The sequence below is a fragment of the Pezoporus flaviventris genome, unplaced genomic scaffold (assembly GCF_033815535.1).
Source record: "Pezoporus flaviventris isolate CSIRO_AGI_PZ_B2104156 unplaced genomic scaffold, CSIRO_AGI_Pfla_v1 ptg000070l, whole genome shotgun sequence".
NCBI classification, from domain to species: domain Eukaryota; kingdom Metazoa; phylum Chordata; class Aves; order Psittaciformes; family Psittacidae; genus Pezoporus; species Pezoporus flaviventris.
Genome location: NW_026892618.1, coordinates 1,343,034 through 1,362,210, shown reverse-complemented (window position 1 = coordinate 1,362,210; position 19,177 = coordinate 1,343,034). Strand labels below are relative to the sequence as shown.

The following is a 19,177-nucleotide window of genomic DNA, read 5'->3' as shown; positions in this document are numbered from 1 at the left end:
GGACTTGGCTGTTTCACCATTAAATTCTGTCACTGGCTATAAATGCCCAGTGACAACTCATGCACTGTTGTTGTCTTTGCAATCAGGAAACAGGCAACAGTATACTTTATTAACAGCTTTTGAAGTGTAACAATGTGCCCTGAACAGTGCAAAGGACTTGTTTGCATGATCCTTACTTTTCCTCTATTAGATTCCTCCACCTAGTGATACCATTCAAAATCATTATAGTCTGAATGCAAACCGGATCAAGTCAATATAGAAAGTCTGATGTCCAGCTTCCTCTGAAATAGGAAGAAATGAAGTGTGAATCCCTTCTGAGATCAGAAGACCATGTATTTTGAAGCCTAGGGTGCTGTGACATGATGTTGTGGCATTAGCACCCCAACACAGCCATCATTCGAGTCTGCTTCTTGGCACCATCGTTCCTGTAGATAGAAAACCAAAGCAGCGTGCCTGCCAGATACCCCAGATGAGATGCAATTTGATGTGGCTGAAAGTCATGGTGAAACTTCTTTGTATAAAACTTCCTTTGGTTTAAATCCCTGCAGGGTACACTTTAAATCCCATAACTCAGATCAAAACTACCAGCTACAGACGAGACAAAACCACAAGTTTTGACGGATACACAGCCACAAAGCAAACTTAAGCCTGCCAGCGTTATGCTGCTGTCCCTGCCTGGGACTACACGCTCCACACCACCCTGGCCTGGGACCTCAGCACATGCGAGTGCTGATGACACAAGGCCTGGTGCGTCCAATTGGGCTTCCAGCTTCCCCAGCACCGTAGTGCCTGGAGCAGCACCGGCTTTCCTCCAGAAATGACACCTTCGCTTGACACAGGTGGAAGGGCTCACCTGCACTCCTGCCTCCACCTGCCCCTTTCCCTTCTCTGCCCCCCGATTCCTTCCCCTCCCTCAGCCCCACCCCAGCACCTCGCTGGCGCGGGGAGGGGGCTCGCCAGCCAGCTGCAGCCCCGCTGAGCTTCTCGGGGGCTGACCTACTAAGCTCGGTTTGGAGCTACCACGCACCGCCCGCTGCTCCCGTACCAGCCAGCGCGGGCCAAGCCCCGCTCCCTGCCTGCAGGGTCCCTGCCCACAGAGCCGCAGCGGGAAGGGGCTGCCCATCAGCACACCGGGGTGCTGCTGGGTGGGTTCGGGGTGTCTGAGGTCCTGCTCTCCCCATGGCTCCCTCCCTCCCGGCAGCGAGGCGGGCGGACACCCCCCGCCCCAGCCCCGCTCGCCCCGCCCGGTCCCGCCCCGCCGGCGCGGCTCCCGCGGCCGCGCATTGTGCACCGCGCTGCTGCCCCGGGCGGCAGTGCCGGCACCGGCTGCTCTCCGCTGCGGAGCCGCCGGACGCCCCATCCCACCGCCCTCCCCAGCCTCCGGCTCCCCCCGCCCCGGGCGGCGCCGGCCGGGGTTGCACACGGTGAGTGGGGGACGGCGGGGACTGGGCGCCTCAGCCCAGGGCTCGCCCGGAAACCTGGGGGAAGGGAAGGCGGCTCTGCCCCTGTGTCCCCGCGCAGCAGCTGCAGGGGCGTGCGGTGCCAGGGGCTGGGGGGCGGCCCCAGGGACTCCTTTTGTCCCCCAAGGGCTGGGGGGCGGAGGGGGTTAGCGAGAGGGGCGAGTCCGCAGGGACAGGGTCCGAGGGGGCTCCGGCTTTGTCTTTTCCTGCGAAGTGCGATGAAATAGCAGCTTTTGTAGCTGTTTAGGGGTTCTCTGTTAATTCTAAACCTCGAGGTAGCATTTTCTGCACCCTGGGAGAATGTGAGATCAGCGTTCGTGCAGACACTCATCTCCTTTTTTTACAGTCTGAAATAGCTATCTCAGGTAACTGGAGTTGACTCTAAATGTGATTCCTGTGGGTTGACTGCTCTAAGCCTTATTCACGCAAGTAAGATCTATGTGCATGAGTAAGATAATTTTTTTGCAGAATGATTTTGCATGTTTCCACCCCGAAGTGCATAATCTCTCGTGTCTTTGGCAGAAGATGGGCTTGTCCGTATCAATATGCGTGTGTGCAGTCGCTGTGAATTTTGGCAGCTCGTAAGTGATCACTGGTAAAGGTCCGGTGTCTTTCTTTTCTTCAAGAATACGTGAAGTGGGATGCGTGCCAGTGTTTTAATACTGTAGAAGCAGCAAGAGTCTCGGAGAAAAGATCGAGGAAATGATTTAGCTTTTGTGATGGTCGTCGTTTCCAGCCAGCATACTTTTAAGCATTTCATTTTAAATTACAGGAAACAATCAGGTTTTGTCTTTACCAGCATGTTGATGAATGATGGAAAGAGAAGTCTGACACTAAATTTTGATGCTTCGTGTAAAATAAACACTTTTCCTTCTGTCTTCCATACCTATTAGCTTTCAGGAAAAAGGTGACAATTAGGTGATGATTAGGCAGCTTTCTTACAATTTGAATAAAAGAAATAGTTCAGTATAGGCCAGCTGTAGAAAAATGGACATGCTTGGTATGGAGGGCATAGCTGGCTGTGGAGCTGTGGTACTGCCTGGCAAAACTGTTCTTTGTTCATAACTTCTGTCATAGCCAAAGCATGGCGTCTCTAAAACTTAGTTCTGGGAGTCACATGAATACTGCATATCTCTAGTTAGTCTATGGTAGACTATTCATACATGACTTGCTATGAAACATGTATTGACAAGCATTTCATATTTACGATATGCAGCATTGACTAAATGACTTAATGCTTCATCTTTCTTTTTCTCATTAATAATCTAATTAGGGGAAGACTCTGGAAGGAATATGGAATTGAGACAAATTCCCAGTGGATTCACAGTGAAAAAGACACTGCAAAGCAGACAGTGTAAGAGGAATTCCCAGAAATGCTCATCACACAAGGCAGAGCCACATTTTGGACAATCTTACCTTGTGTTTAGGCTCCAGAGTAAATTGCTCGATTTTGAGGTCTTTCTTTTCAGTTCTCAGACTTTTATAACCACAGTTCTTTGGGGGACCTTGAGGGAAATGTGTCTGTGAAAGACAAGTTCTAAGTCTTCAACACTTAAGAAAATGAGTCCCTGAGCACTTCAGAAACTTTGATCCTTGAGTTACAGTCATACCTCCCCCTATTTCCATTATAGAGGCTCTTTTAATTTTTTACAGCAGATAGAATTATAGCTGTAAAATGTAGCCACAATAAAGCAAGCCAGTAAAATTACTTTAATTGGGATTTTTTTCAATGTAGGAGCCAGCGGGATTAATGAACAGCTCTATAAATACGCATGATAAAATGCAAGATTGGTAATAGAACTGTAAGGGGCACTTAATCTTTAGACAAACGTAATAGGTAATGGCTAAAAATAGTTTTTCCTGTTTGAACAATAGAGTTAAATATTGTAATGGATATTAACTGCAACAAGGTAGATTGGTCCAGAGCTAGAGGCTTTGACCATTTGTACCTGCTGACCTCATGGCCTATTTCTTTGTTTTCCTTTAAAGTATCACTCTTGCATGTGTTTTTGACAGTAAACCACAATGCAAACCAAAAAGCTAGTCTTTAAAGGGAAAATTAGAGCACAGTGGTACTGTAATTCCTCAAATGTATCCTGATCTTTTGTAGCTTGATGCAAGCTGCTGAGCTGTGTTCAGGTTGTGCCTAGATTTACACAAGGGGTTGGTCTTGCACATGGGCAAGAGCATCCGTGCACTATAAAGAAAAGAATTAGGTCTGGTTCTCATCCTTTAACAGTGTTTGTAGTGTTTCAACATCACTGCTAGATGAATGCTTTCATATTAAGGTCAATGAAGATTTTGCCTCTTTGAAAGCCCTGGTTGTGGCCTCTCAAGGAGCTGTTGAATTATAAGAGCTGGTAATTATTTATCTGCCTACATCTGTGGCTCAGGACTCATTGACACTGAGCACAAAGGAGAGAAGAAAATGACAAATGCTTGTCCAGAAGTATGTCCTCTTGGTGGCGGTTGCTTTCCCCCTGGTTTATTAGGGCAAGACTGGCAAGTTTGGGGTGTGGAGAAGACAGTGGTTAATTAACTAGTGCACAACTAGCCCTTAGAAGGTGGAAAATACTGTATGGGGATCATTTGAATTAAGTGCTGTTACTCCCTGCTATTAAAGAAATTACTTGCCTGCTCCACTCAAGTTGGGGTCGTAAGCAATTTTAAAGCATTATTTAAACTCTGGTTTTGGTCTGTTTAAGCAGAAGGGCTAGGGAAAGTCTTAGGAAGAAATAAGAGGTAAAGATTTTCTTGTTTAAGCCTTTTAGGGTTTTTTTTTTTTTTTTTTTGGTGGTTGAAAAATCTGTGTATATGAGAGGGAGGAGAAAGGAGTCGAATGGAGCTGAGCGAGAAGCTGTGGTGTGAGGTAAAATTCTGATACTGTTCTCTTGTGCCACCCTGCAAATACATTTGCATTTAAAATTTCCAGGCGAGCCAAACTGTAGGACCAGTGCAGAATGCTAAACAAAACCTGACAGCTAGCTCGGGAAACTCCACATAATGATGCTGGGCATTCCCTTGCTTGGACAACTGCCTTGAAGATTATTTCTTGTAATGATTATGGATCTGAAACAAAGACAGGTGCAGCAAAGAAAAGGAACATTGGTTTCATTCCAGGCTGTTTTCACTTGGAAGTTGTTTACTTTCTGTCACATTACTTTGTGACTGCTGGAAGACTTGCAGGAACTGTAAACCCCAAATCCTTCTTGCCCATCAGCTAGCCACAATATACTCCTTTGTGTCTCTTAGGCTGAAATTCAATCTGCTCAGGAGGCTGATGAGTCCTTCGGGGCACAGTTGTGGTCTGAAAGATATTGAGTATCACCACAGAGGTAACCTTTATGCTGCTTTTTCAAGCAGACAAAGCAGCAACTCCTTTGGGGAACTTGGTGATGCATGTCCTTTCCAAGAATAAAACGTATTTAATGCTCAGTTGATGGGGTGATGTAGAAGCCAGGGTGATCACAACTGAGGAAGGAATGTAAAATGCATCAGAAGAGCTTGGTGGGTTTTACCTTTTCATCTGCTTAATGATACCTGTACTTGGGTCTGGTTTCAGTTTAGTTCTCGCTGCCATCTTTAAACCTCATAATTCACAGCGTTAAGTGAGGTGCAAGGCTGTTAGCACTCACATTTGAGCTGAATTTCTGGGCCTTTGATACTTGAATGGTACCAAATTAAGAAAAAATATTCAGCCATAGTTCAAACAGCAGTAAGGGTCACTGAAGCTGACAGCACAACGCTGGTAGGGTGCAGACAGCAGAACTGATATTCAAGGAGCGTCTGGACAACAGTCTTGGTTGTATGGTTTAGGTTGTCCTGAGAGAGGCAGGGAGTTGGAAGGGACCCATATGGATCATCAAGTCCAACTTCATATATTCTATGATTATGATATATTCTATGTATAGAACTTGGGTATCTGCAGTTACTGGCAATGAACTGTCCTTCTGCACACAGACTTGACAGTGCAGAACAATCTGTGGAGCCTGAGGGATGGAAACGGGAAAATAAAATGAATGATAGGTTAACATGTGTACTGGATGTGAAAGAGCACGTGCAGAGTCAAAGACTGGAACAAATCAAGGGCCTGTGGTCAGGCATTGCTGCTGCAGTGAAGCAGTGAAACAAGGCAGCTCAGTTATCTGTGATATCCTGGTTATGCATGCAAGAATAACAGGCTTTGCATGTGCAGCATGGATGCATCTGACTCCCTGGCTTTGCCTTTGAAAGTTTGAGAAAGGAGAGCCATTTAGGAGAGCAAAGGGGGTGATTTCTGAGGAATGATTAAAAATGCTTAGTATAGATATCCAAGAAGCAAAGATACCATCAATTTCAGGTGGGAGATACTCAAGAGATAATCACTTAGCATTTGCAAGGGTGTGCAACTATAGACTTAGTGGGCTGCAAAAGAGATGGTAACTTGAACATCAAAAAAAGCTTCCTGATGTAATGAAGCTAAAGAATCTTCCATGGAAAAATGTTGGTAGCATTGTTGGTTGGCGGTTTGTACAGCTCATAGAGAGCTCTGGGCAATGTTCTGTAAGGTTGGCAGCTCAGGGTCACATCTCCTCTGGCTGAAGGTGATTAGGTTGGAGGTTTTGGAGACAAGGCTCTTTAGTTAGCAGGCCAGCTCTTCTGCTGGGAATCAACTTCTCAACAATCCTGTGTGGCCTGCTGGAAGGGACAAAGTCATCCTTTGCTAGCTTGGATAAGATGCCTGCAGGGAGGGTGATGGACTGGTTGAATTCGTAGATCTTATTCCATCATTAGCATGTGATCCAGAAAATACATGTGTGCTTGTCTTGCTGGCAACTGTCATGCATGCAGTTATGCTGTAAAACAAATGCTATAGCATCTTGCATGCCTTTCTGATCATGCAGCGAGGAAGGATGGGAGGAGGGAAGTGGTGGAAGATGCTTTCCTGTAGTGAGCACAGTAGGTCAGGCTACAAATACTGCTCAGTTTACATTGATTCTGTTCATTTGAGTCTTTGGGCCCATGTTGAATCCTCCTCTTGAGGAAAAGCTAGAAAGCAACAGGCTTGGAGTGTTTTCCTGCTTTAAGTCCCAGCCATTATTGGCAAAACTGAATGCCCTTTGACAGTAGTTACCTTTTCCTTTGCTGACTCCTGTAGTAGACACAACATTGCATACTTGCCAAAATGTGAAGAGCGACTTCAAAAGTGCGCTCAGCTCTGCTGAAGTGGTAGGTGATGGACAAAGAGATTAGAAGGGCCCATGGCCATGATTCAGAATGCACCGCAGTTGGAGTCTGCTGCTTTGGATCAGCTCCAGCAGTTCCTCAGTCCAAGAGCTCGTGTTTGCTTATGTTTGGATTTAATCAATTTCTTTCGGATTAAGGTATTTTTTTTTAGAATGTGGTTCCAAGAATATAAAGAGGTTGCAATTTTGAACTTCCTTAGTTTTATGGTGGTACTGTCTACTCATGATACTGTGTTCCTCTCTTGAGATACAAGGTGGGTCAGTTTATGAGGAGTGATTAAAGAGACCACTGAATAGTATGATGTATAATAGTACAATAACATACCTCTCCCAGGTGGTTGGATGGTTTAGCATATAATTTTTCCTCTACTGGATTTCTTATTGTTTCCCAGAATAAACCGGAGTTTATATAAATTAGACATGCTTTTAGTGCAGAACAGGTGGAGTTTTAAGTGCTCCAACATGATGGTATGTTGTTGCTGGATAAGGAGGAATATTTTTATTCTGATTCCTAGTGGCTGCTTTAAAAATGGGAGATGGTTTGACTGTCTTCAGCAGGAATGGTTTATTGGAAGGCAGGCAGAGAAAACATTGAGAAACATTTATAACACTGGCTTAAGGATGACTCTCCTTTAATTAAGTGTACCCTGAGTCCAAAATTGCCTTATCTGGTGACTTGCTACCAGGTTTTTACTTCCTGCATTGTCCATTTGAAGCAGAAAGTCAGAAGAAAAGAAACTATGAAATTTTGTTGTCTTGGTTGCAAAGGAAATCAGAAAGCTGAGAGAAGTGTTCTTCCAGCTTAAATGTACTCATCCAGCCCCTCTGTAAGCCAGTGCTGCTGGTTTTCTTTTCACCACTGTATTAATTTTTCTTTCTGTAAAATATTCTGTTAAAGTTCTCTCCAGGAAGAATGGAGGGCTACTTCTTTTGCTCTGATTAAGCACTTATATCCTGATCCAGAGAAATTCAACCAGCAAACTGGTTAAATTTGGTAATGTTCATTTATTCTAACAAGTGAGTAAACTTCACAACCAACTGTCCCTGTAAAAGGAACACACACTGTTATCTTCACTGATTCATAGGTATGGTTTGTAATATCAATTACTTTTTAAAGTGCAGGTACTATGGATTACATAAAGAGAGTCTCGATTTGCTCCTGACTGCTCCACTGGTGGTTACCATGACTTTGCGGTCATGTTTTTCCTTGTTTGTCTTGTTGTTCTTGTGGTGGGGTTTTGTGATTTATTTGTTTTGTTTTGTTTAAATTTATTTCCATTTTTGCTCTGGAGGATGAGGCAAAGGCCTCTGTCAGCATGTTATTGGATTTAACAGATGATTTGTTTGGCTTGGCATAACAAAACCTCTACTCCTAAATAAAGTGTTGTTCGTAGTATAAATTATCCTGTACTGTATCCTATCAGTGAGGCCTGAATCAGTCCAATTCAAAGCGCCAGGAAAGAGACATTCTTGTGGTAATTCTGGCATCCCTGAAGATAGGAAGTATTGGAAAATTTGAGAAAGAGCTTGTTCTCCATAAAATATCCAAGGCAGTTTTGTATAACTGAGAAGCATCTTGGAAAGTTCAGATAAGAAGTCAGATGTTAGCCCAGATGTGGGAGATTTGCTTGCGTGGATCAAATTTGGCATTGCAGCATGCTTCCCAGATTAATTCTGCAATGTGTAATTCCATCATGAGTCGGTTCTCTGTTTTATTCTGCGTGACTTTTGTGCATTTATCATTATGAAACAATTTCCTGGAGATAGTCAGGCTTAAGTATGTGTTTGTATGACTAGCAGAATTGTCTGTGGTTATACAGACAGGACAGAAAACATTAATGCAGGTTGGAGAATAATTTTTTGTCATATACAGCACTGTGTAGACCTTGTTACAGCCATCACAGATTTCTCAGAATTTACCAGAAGATTTAATTTGAAGAATGGTCCCTGCCAGGAACAAGACACAAGGTTTATATTTGGCATACTTATGTATAGCGAATTCCTCTTTCTGTTTTTAGGGCTGAGTTTTAAACATTGGCTATAAACTACCGGCATTATCCCTTTTTACTCTTTTGCTGGGAAAAAGCATCCAAAAGAATATTTATTAGCCGATTTAAATTCAATTAACTTCATTTCCCTTTCGTGGAGTTTTTAACAATTTTTAATGAGAGACGCAACTGAATTGCAGAGCTGTTCTTTCCCCCTGAATACACTGAGGTCTGGAATTCCCGTGAAGGTTTTTTTGATCATTCACATTTTAATCCTGGCCCTCATAATTATTCTGTAGCGTATGGAAAGTCCTGTAGGTGCTAATTCTGGAAGCTTTTGTCATTCTTACTTAACAAATAGTTCCCTCATTTAACTGCCTTAGTCTTGTTTGTTTATTGGTGATTTTATTAATTTTTTTTCCTTTAAACCCTTGGTTTGAGGATCTAAGACCACCCCAGAGGACAAACACAAACCTAAGTCCTTGCCCTGCATGGTAACTTTTTCTTTTTATGACTAAATGAGGGAGATTCCTCTTAAATGGTCTGTACTCGGACCTCTCCGGACTGTCAGTTGCTACTTTAGCAGCATTTAGATATCCTAGAAAGTAAATCTCCACCTTATGGAAAACATTTTAAAATTGAGCACCACTGTTGCAAAAACAAGCCTTGTGCTTGTTGGAAGCTGTAAAAATACAAGTTCATAAAGCCTCCCTATCATCTGTGTGCTTAGGCGAAAATGTGTTACTCTTTCTTCTGTGCCTTGCTTTTTTCTCTCATTCAAGCAAATAGGCTGATGAATAGTTAGGCTCAATGTGCCCCTCCCATTGTCTGTCTTGTTTGCTTGCCACCTTTCAACAGCTTCTCTACTCAGTTTTAAACAACAGGAGAAGAAAAACCCTACTAAAAATTAAGATATTCTATTACTGTATAATCCTGTGAAGAAGGATGTTCTGCTTCATTCAGAAGTGGTCAAACTAGAAAGATTCCTTGCTCGCCCTTAAATCTGTGATGGCAATAAGAATGGTAAAAGCACACTGAAAATGACAAATCATTGCATTGCTGAGTGCAAACTCTTTCTTGTATGTGGAGCACTCTGTACCCTGGGAAGACTGCAGCCTGGAGTGTGATCCTGTAGGCAGCAGAGGTTCAAAGGCAGGGATGTCAGGGCAGTTAACCGAACTAGGTTCTTTTCTAAGTATTGCTTGGCTTTCTTTTAGTTTCCCCATACAGGTATGTATATGTACACATACATATATATAGATAGAGCTTCAGTAACACCATGTTTAACAGACCAAGCATGAAGGCTGACCTGCTCTTAAAACAGCAGGCACTACTTTGCAGGTTTTGAAGTGTGTCCTCCCCAGTGCCCTGTGTAACCTCGTTTGGGGAATTAAATGGAATAGGACTCCTGGAAAGATACATTGTGTATCTAGATTAAGCCTTCCTGGTACTGACACACCTGGATGAAAAAGTGTCTGGGGCTTGCCATCCTTTTGACCCAGGAGAAAGCATACCCAGACAGGCCTGGGGCCAGCTTCTGTGTGGTGATCCTGTCACCAGCAGGTACCCTGAAGGACTGACGTGGCTTCATGCTGCTAGGACATACCCTTGAATACTCCTTGTTTCATGCTTTTACGGGGGAATACTACATAGTCATGAAGACCAGTAAAACAGCTGACACATCTATTGGGATTCCTGCTCTTTCAACCTGAGCTTTCCAATGTCTGGTGCTGAAGAGCTCAGAATAGCTTTTTATCCACAAGTCCTACTGAGCAATATTTACATAACTTGGGGCAGGATCCCCTGTCACTTAGTCTTTGGGTATGACCCAATGCTCTATCACTGTATGATCCTATGTGAAGTCTAGAGGTGTGTTTAAGATGGCCGCAGTGATCGGGACAACTCTTCCTGGAAGTGTACGGGGAGCTTAGGCAACTACTGGTACTGCTTTGGCTGGCCCCAGCAGCTCCATGCATGCATTGAGAGATCCCAGGTACAAGGTAATAAAAGCCATTTGCTTCAGTTCCCCTCTGCTTTTTTTTTTTTTTTTTTTTTTAACTCCTGCATCTGCTGTGTTGCACAGTCGCCTGCCTGCCTCTACAAATGATACACTGGTGGCGCACATTTATTAAACTGATAGAGACCAGGAAATAACAGTGGATTTAATGGCATTTGAAGACAGTGCTGACCTCAGAGGAGCACAGCATGGTGTGCTGGAATAAAACTGAAGGATGGTGTCCTTGGTCAGGGTGTCCAAAGTCATTTAAGAGCCATTCACTTTGCTTATGTTTTAAAAACACTTTGTTGTTGAATACACTTTTTGCTGACTTTACAGCAAAGCCCCTATCTTTCTACTTTGGAAACAAAGAACAAAACCTTTGGCATGCTGGTGATGCAGGTCCCCCGTAGACCAACACTCAGTTAAGCTTTTAATTTATCATAGTTTTTTGTTTACCAAGAGATTGTGGCACTTTGTGTGGTAGGAGAAGGTGTCTGGGAATGGTGAGTCCAGTGCTGTTGCAAACAAATCTGGGTGCTCATAGCTTGCTTTGTAGCTGATAAGTGGGGCTAACAGTGTTGTGTAAGAGAGTTAGGTGAATTCTGGGAGAGCACTTGGGTAACAAATCCAAGTGCAGCATTTAAATGAACAAGTGCAGAGAAGCTGAGTAATGCCTGCGTATTTAGAGCAGCCAAATGCAGTTAATTTTGCGTTGAGTTTTTAGTTATGAATCCTGTCTATATGCAGCACCACATGCCCCCTTCCTTAGAGTGTTTCCATGCAAACAGTGCTGTCTTGTGCTGTAGCTGATGCCTGCAGCACTGACAGCCAAGTCTTGGTGCTGTCCTATTCCCCATCTTTCCTTCTTCCCCATCTTCTCCAATTACTTTTTGGTTTCTTCTATGTAAGAACTGTAAATTGCTACACTAAACCTATTACTCTCTGCGGTTATGTTTCTGTTGCTGATTTTACTGACTGGAGCTGTGTAACAGCCTAAAAGGTAAGACCTTGTGAATCAGGATACTAGGTCACGTTGGGGTCTTCTAGTTTCTGCCAAGTGGAAGAGCAGATACTGCAAGCTTGAAAATATACAAGGGAAATACTGTAGCTTCTATGCATGGAATAACTTCAGAGGAGGATGCAGATTTGCCAGCCCTACTGTATATCAGCACACCTAAGTGAAATGCAGTGCAGCACCCTGGTAGCTAAGTCGAAGATGGACATTTGGCAGAGCACAGCTTCATGAAGCTGTGCCTTGTGCCTTGTCCCAGGTTGTGAGTCTGTGCAACAGGGGACAGTGGCAGCAGGGAATGAGGAACAAGAGAGAAGCAACCTTCCAGTTTTCTCCTGTCCTTCCCAGGAAAATCTGAGCCTCATGAAGTCACCCTGAAGCCAAAGCAGTTAAAAACCTCACCACATCAACCCACCACCCCTGCTGGAGAGCAGAAATCTGGTCTTCATTTCAGTTAAATCTTTTCCAGCCACCAAAGCCCCTTTGTATTTGGTCCTTAGGGTGATATTCCAGCTGTTTATTTTAAAAAGCCAGTCTGGTTAATGCCTTCCTGGGGGGGAAGAGCCTTCCTTTCACAGGGGATACCAAGCCTGGAGAGCCCTCTGGCTCCATAAAAGACATTGATATTCCAATAAAAACAAGCAGAGCCTTTACATAATCCAAAATCCCTGTTTCCAGTGTGTTTGAAGGCTGACTGCTGCAACATCTTATTTGCTGTGCTCTCGTGGCTCCCTGGCAGTGCTCTCCACTGTCGCATTTCATTGTATGCTTTCGGTGAACACAAAGGCATCTGTGTTAATCTTTCATTTCCCAGGCGATTCAGTGTTCTCTTGAGCCTCTGGCTGCCTCCTCAGCCTTTTTCCCAAGGTGGAAGTTAAATTTGGTAAAAACAAGGAACAAATATGTATAAGGGGGATCGACCCAGGTCTTCAAGTCTTGAAAATTGCTGTGGAAGGAAACCAAGTGGACTTTAGCCCTTCTTAATTTCTGTTTATTTTTCTAATAGAAAGTCAGATCCAGCCCAGCAGAATCTGTAGACTTTTGGTCAATTCCCACTAATTAGAAAGGCAGCAAATTATGTTAGCTTTTGAAAGCATGCCTGCAGACTGCTCCATCACTGAAGAAAATATGCATGGAGGGGTTTGAGGAGAGGGGAGCTTTCTCTTGTCTCTGATTTTTGTTTTTCACTTTTGAGAGCTATTTTTATTTGTGTGTTTTGTTTTTTTTTTTCTCTTTTTTGAGCATCACTGTCATGTTGGAAACTAACTTACTAGAAACTAACCTGGCCTTTAGTGGATGAGAGCTACCAAACATCATCTGAAGAGCATTTTGACAAAACCAAGATGTTCCTGGTGTATACATAAGGTAAATTGAGGGAAAATGCCCCAGGATTTTACAGCAGCCATATATATTAATAGTAGACTTGCAACCTTTTCTGAGGCTTCCAAATTAATTTTGAGACAGGGAAGTAATTTTTAATTACCTTTAAATGGAATGCTGAGGAGTGAAAAAAGCTGTGTTGACTCTGCATGGGGAAGGGAGCACCAACAACCCGGACCATCTTTCTCTGGGGACTGCTACCTTATAGTCATGTCAGTGAGGTCTTCAGCATTCAGACACATACCAACTTGATGTGAAAGAAATGGAGTCCAACAGCCTTTTGTGGTGTCTTGTAAAGCTTTTTACTCCCTCAGCATTTGCAAATGAAGGGAAACGAGGAGGAATCTTGGGGTTTGTTTTTGTCTGGCATGCTGCTGTGAGATTATGTGGAAACGCTTTCACTGCTCTTTAGTTACCCATGAATGATTGTGCCTAGAACATGTCCTGAGAGAACATATGCTTCTGCTCGTTTCTGTTTAATTATCCTTTTCTGTGCTGCCTTCCCACAGCACCTACCTCAGTCAGATTTTGGTCTGAGGCTCTGGAGTTTGGGAATAATGCAAAAAAACCCCAACAAATACAAATTAGAACTCTTTAAATACAGCTACTTTTATGCTACTTTGTAGAGGCTTAGGAGCCTGCTTGATAACGCTTGGAGGAAAAATTGTCCTACTGTAGTTAATTTTCATTAAGGTGCAACTGCCCTTGAAGCTCGAGGAGACTTTCCCCTGACTAAAAAGTCTGAGAAATGATGGTTAGGCTTGTGCAGTCTCTCAAGCACCTCTCAGCTTTGGGGTTTGGTTCTTGGGGGTTTCCCCCTCTTTATTCTCTTTGTGTCTGAACCCCTGGCAGCCTTCCAGCATTGTTCTCCGACCTGCTGTGAAGGAGTGTCAGAGTGGTGCTCTCCTGCCTCTAATTCAGCAGAGATTGAGTGATAACATTTGGTAAAGGTTAAAGATGCCAGCTGAGGGTAGGTTCAGAGTCACCCACCCACTCATGTGCCTCAGCTTGTGGTTTCTTCCTATTGTACATGCCTGTTTCTTACTCTCTTCTTATCTATCAAAGCTGGCCATTGCTCTTCAGGATGTCTCTTCTGAATCACCTTTTTCTTCTTCGTATTTTTCTTTCCTTTTTTTTTTTTTTTTTGTTGCATAAGTGGAATAAGTGATGCTCCAGTGTAAATACTGTGGCCCTGGCAAAAGTCTCTCTCTCTCCCTTCATTGTAAAAGCTATATAGCTGGTTCTGTCTCTGTATAATGCAGAACAGTGACAAACAAGACTCCATGGAAATTTCTCATCAACACACTTACCAGCCAGTACTGCCCACCAGCACAGACTGAACAAGCTCCACAGTATGCCTTGATAACCGGTTATTGCCTAACTTTAGCTATTGTAACGTCATAAGATTTCTCAAAGTTTGGTTTCATGTGTAGCAAGATCTGGTTGGGTTGTGCTGCTGGATCTGAAATCTAAATCATCTTGCCCTTCAACTGCTTGTGATACTGGATCTCCAGTGCTTTCTCTGCTTTCATGGAAGCTTGAAAATTCTCCAACTGTATCATCTTTTGTTGAGGAAGCAGTTTTGTTCAGGTTTTAAATGACTCCTGCTTGCATAGGGTTGTTACCTGCTAATAAAAATGTGGAAATAGCGTTTGAAAAGTGTGTAGGCTTGTATTCTCCTTGCACCAGAATAAAATTGCATTGGGGGTTTTGCTGGATGACTGTGATAAAGCATAGCAAAAATGCTGCATTGCTATCCACTTTGCAAACAGCTGTTTCCAGTTGAAATATGGAGAAGCACCCTTTGTCCCAGCTGTTTGATACAGCTCGTGCCCCTCTGCCAGCTGTTAGTCTTGCTTGTGTCTGCTTAACAGAACAGACCATGGGAGCTCTTCAGGCACAGAGACCTCAGTTTAAACTGGGAATAGGGGATGCTTAAATGAGGATGGCTGTCTTAGTGCTGGTGGCTGCTCCTCCTCTGTCCCAGGCAGGAGGGATCCCTGGGCTGGCAACTGCTTTAACCCTCTCACTTGCATCCACAAAGGGATCTGTTTGCACAGTGTGACAGTATCTCAGAAGAAGCTTAGACTAGTTGAAATAAATCCATTTAACACAAGTGCAGCCATCATGTTTTGGCAGAACTAGAGTGTTCCTGTGAGCCTGGATAACATGTTAGTTTTGACTTGAAATTGCCCAGTATTGTTTTTTCTAGCAGCTCTTTTCCTCTTCGCTTCCTGGTGAGAAGCCAACACTTGACGTTTTCATTTATGAGCAGGGGTTTTGTCCACCTGTCTTGATACATGCTCCCAAAGCTCAGGGAGAGCAGTGCAGGTAGCAGGCTGTGTTTGGTCTCTCAGCAGGTGGTAACTCTTCCTTTGCTGGATACAAACTCATCCAACCGTTCATTTGCAGAAACCTCAACAGTCATGGAAATTTTGGTAGGAGTGAAGACATGACAATGAAAGTCTCTCAGGATAACGTGGCAAATTAAAATGGAGAAAACACCACCACCTAGGCTGAAAAGGGTCATATTTTAAAAAGTTTAAAGTTCTGTAGAACTTGAACCCAGCTGGGGACTAGTTGGGTAGTTCAGGATAGCTCATTGCTTTTAACAAACAGGGGAGAATGGGGAAGAGCTTTTAGGTTTTCCTTTTTTATTGATGCATCAGGGTTCTTTTCTTTTTTCTCCTCCTCCTTGTTGTTTGGAATAAGGATGTTTCTTTCAAGTTCAGCTGATACCAGTTTAGCCCTCAAGATGGTACTGAGGCTTTCATGTTTGTATGCTGACAATAGTGGCAAGTTGGGACAAAGCAGTGCCATGATGGTTGATTGAGTGATATTGTATTCTGGCTGTAGATTGACTAAAGGTAGACTTTTAGTGATACCAATGCTGTTGCAGTTATTTAATCATGATTGTACTTCAGCAACTTAAGCACCTTATTAGCAGAACCACTATATTAGACTTTGAATAAGTTCATGGAAGTGGACACTTCAAATGCGCATATAATTAAATGTGTTCTAAGTTAATAACAAATAAGAGGTCTGTGAAGAACTCCTTGGAATGAGAAGACAGCTAGAGCCAGCTCCAGTGAGGATGCTACAGCCTCCTTCGGGAAAATTGAAGGAGGCTGTAGTATTCAGGGTTGTTCAGGCTGAATTTTTCTCTGATTAACTACCAGCCGTCCTGCAGGAACAGCTTCCAAATACCTTTTTCCTCGGCTGATAGGCAGGGTTTTCTTCCATGATTTCTTTGCATCTTGTGAGCCAAACCAGCATCACACCTGCCGTGTGGGTGCATCCGCTGGCTTTGCTGGTGCCAGACCAGCTGTGCAGCAGCAGTTGCCATCTGTCAAGAGTGAGGACAGATTGCTGGTACAGAGACTCAGGAAGTAATTAGAAGGCAAATTTAATTTGCTCTTAGAGCACGTGGAGGTCCAAGTAGCTCTCTCTTCCCCTGCTGAAAGAATCCGGGGCTTGAGGGGAGGCAGGGAAGGAAGGAAAAATGATAGGAGGGAAATACAGAGAGGAAAGAATTGAGCTGCATTCTCGCAATCTGTCCACTTGGACTTGTGCAGCTGCTCTGCCACTGACAGGTTGCTGTCTCTCCACCCAGTGCAGACAGCCAAATGACTTGCATCGTGAACACAAATCACTAAAGATTAATGCTAGTAAGTAGCCTGGTCAGAATAAACTGTACCGTGAGGCAGAGCACCTAGCTGCTCAAAAACCTTAGCTATTCTCTCCTCTCTTCATTTCTCCTTTCTCTCCACAGAAGATTTTCCCAGAATTTGGAAGCCAAACATAAATTCAGTACACATGCCTTTTCTGGATCAAGTCCCATGCCTCTGAATACAGCACCATCAGTTTTGGAACATTAAAAGCTTGTGTAGACCCAAAGGGTAATGACCAGTTGGAGCTATAGCAGGCGTACTTCTGTGCTTATAATTAGTTAAGGATGTGCTTAAATGCTTTATTAGCTTAGGGCTTCCATCTGCTACCTGGGGCTGAGCAGTTTCTGACGTTCCCAACTCTAGGGGCATGTGGAAGATGCCCTTCTTTTATTTGTGAAGAATATGTATTTTGCATCAATAGCTTTGGATATGGAAAACAGGCAAACATGGACTTAGGGGTAGCACATTCTCAAAACTAAACAGCAATATCAAGGGTGTAGTGTGCTTTTCTGAATGTCTTTAGGTATCTTTCTTGAAAACTCAGTTGGGTGCTCAAGAGGGGTCTGAGGAGTTCCCTCAGGGCAAGGTGCATAGAGTCCACCACTTCAGGAGCCGCAGGCTCTTCACGTGGTCTCATAGCCACCTGGGTTCTGATCCGTGGCTGTTGACATCAATAGAAAAATACCTTGTGTATTCAATATAATAAAATCCAGCACAACACTGTTTTTTGTTTTTTCTGTCCTGATTACTAATGATCCTAGAGATTTTCGAGAGATAGTCACTGGCAAGTGTGCCTTCCTGAGCCTGAAGGTCCATTCAGGCAGTTGTTAATCCCTAAGTATAGGTCTGCACTTCAGGCATTCCTGAAAAATTGGATATTGTTCAGAGGCTCAAGGTGTATCTCGCAACTATTCAGAGAGGTGATGATGGGATGTCAGTTTTTACATGACTAGTATTTGCACTTTAGGACTTTAAATTATTGATGGGAGGAGTGAAAAAAAGCTGAGTTGAATCAAAGTGCTTTTTTGTGATGGTCCTGTAATTGCTGCTATTTCTATTTACCTCTTCTTTTTTGAAGTCAGTTTATTTTCCACAAAACCGTTCCCTACTTACTACCTCCAGCACACAAAGTCCTGACATTGCTGCACAGTCTACCTAGCCTCTGGCTGGTTTTAGTGATGGAGGACTGATGGAGCCATGAACATGCCGGCATCTGTTTAAGGCCAACATTTACATCTCCCTGAACTTTGGCAACTGAGAGATCAGAGATCTGGTCTGTCTTCTCTGAACAGTACTTTATCCTCTGTTATCCAGGCATATTGTCCTCACTAGAGAGGAGTAAAAAACTTTTATGTTTTTTCTCCTTTTATTCTCAGAGGGTTCAGGCAGTAGTACCTGCTCTAAGAATGGCAGCAGATGTTAGGCGGTGGAGCTGTATTCTCATGTTACTGAGTTTCCTCAGGAAGCTTTTGACTAAGCAGCTGCTGTCTCATGCGTAGTGAGAAGCTGAGTCTGGGTGTAGTAGAAACGTCAAAGGAAATATGAGAAGTCACTGCCTCCAGCTATTTTCTACCTTTCTTCAAAATCTGCAAGGCTGGCAGAGCAGAAAGTATCTCTGTATTGCATCTGGCAGCTTGACCGGAATGTCACCTTCCTTGGCAGCAGAGCTGACAACACTGGATTTTGCACAGAAAGAGAGCATAACTTATCTCCTCTGCCAGCTTCCCTTTGGTAGAGCAGGAGAAGGGGCAAAAGGGGTAGTAATGTTATAATTTCTTTCATTTCTCTCTGCAGACTTGGAAGCCATCAGTAATGAGTTTAGGATGAGCTGCCCACTTACTGTTCTTACTGTTTTTTTAAATTTTTTCCCCTTTTCCCTCGTTATGAAATGCAAGTGGCAATTACTTTTGTTTTCAGGATGCATGACTGCAGAGTGCTACCCATGTAAGGACTGGACTCTTTTTATTTTTTCCCTTTTTTTTCTTCCCTGCAGTCACAGTGATTCTGTAAATGGAGAATTACGATGTTTCACATTCCTTTTGCCCAACCGATGCCACCCAACCAAAAGTTTCTTCTGCAGCCAGAGCCTTGTGAGCATCTCTTCCAAAGCTCCTCTACAAGTCTTTGCATATGCCTCTAATCTGGTGCCAATGCTGGCATTGTTAGGCTTAGTTATCCCTGCTGTGGCCATAAGTAACCCCAGCTCTACTTTAAAAATAAAGAAATCTGAGTGGGTTTTTTGCTCTGGTGTATGCTGGAAGGTGCTGACCCAGAAGTATGGTGGTTTAAGTGGAGATGTCCACCTTAATGTTGGTGGGCCTTGGAGCATGTTCAAACTCTACAGATCTGAAGAGAGACAGATGAAGTTGCCAAAGGGGCTTGTGGGTTGTGACCTTGTCATTCCTTTTTGCCATGCAGACTTTAAATTCTTGTTGCACTAGA

The 19,177-nt window shown here is 43.5% G+C and overlaps 1 protein-coding gene across 6 annotated transcripts in view; it reads left to right on the top strand.

Moving 5' to 3' along the window:
- Window positions 1-1,407: 1,407 nt before the first annotated feature.
- Window positions 1,408-19,177, top strand: part of PRR5 (proline rich 5) — a 94,323-nt gene continuing 76,553 nt past the window's right edge. The window contains exon 1 of one of the 6 annotated variants that reach the window (XM_061472046.1): window positions 1,408-1,424. The gene's annotated coding sequence lies outside the window, so the exon portion shown is untranslated. The other 5 variants (XM_061472043.1, XM_061472045.1, XM_061472042.1 and 2 more) reach the window with 5 other exon arrangements.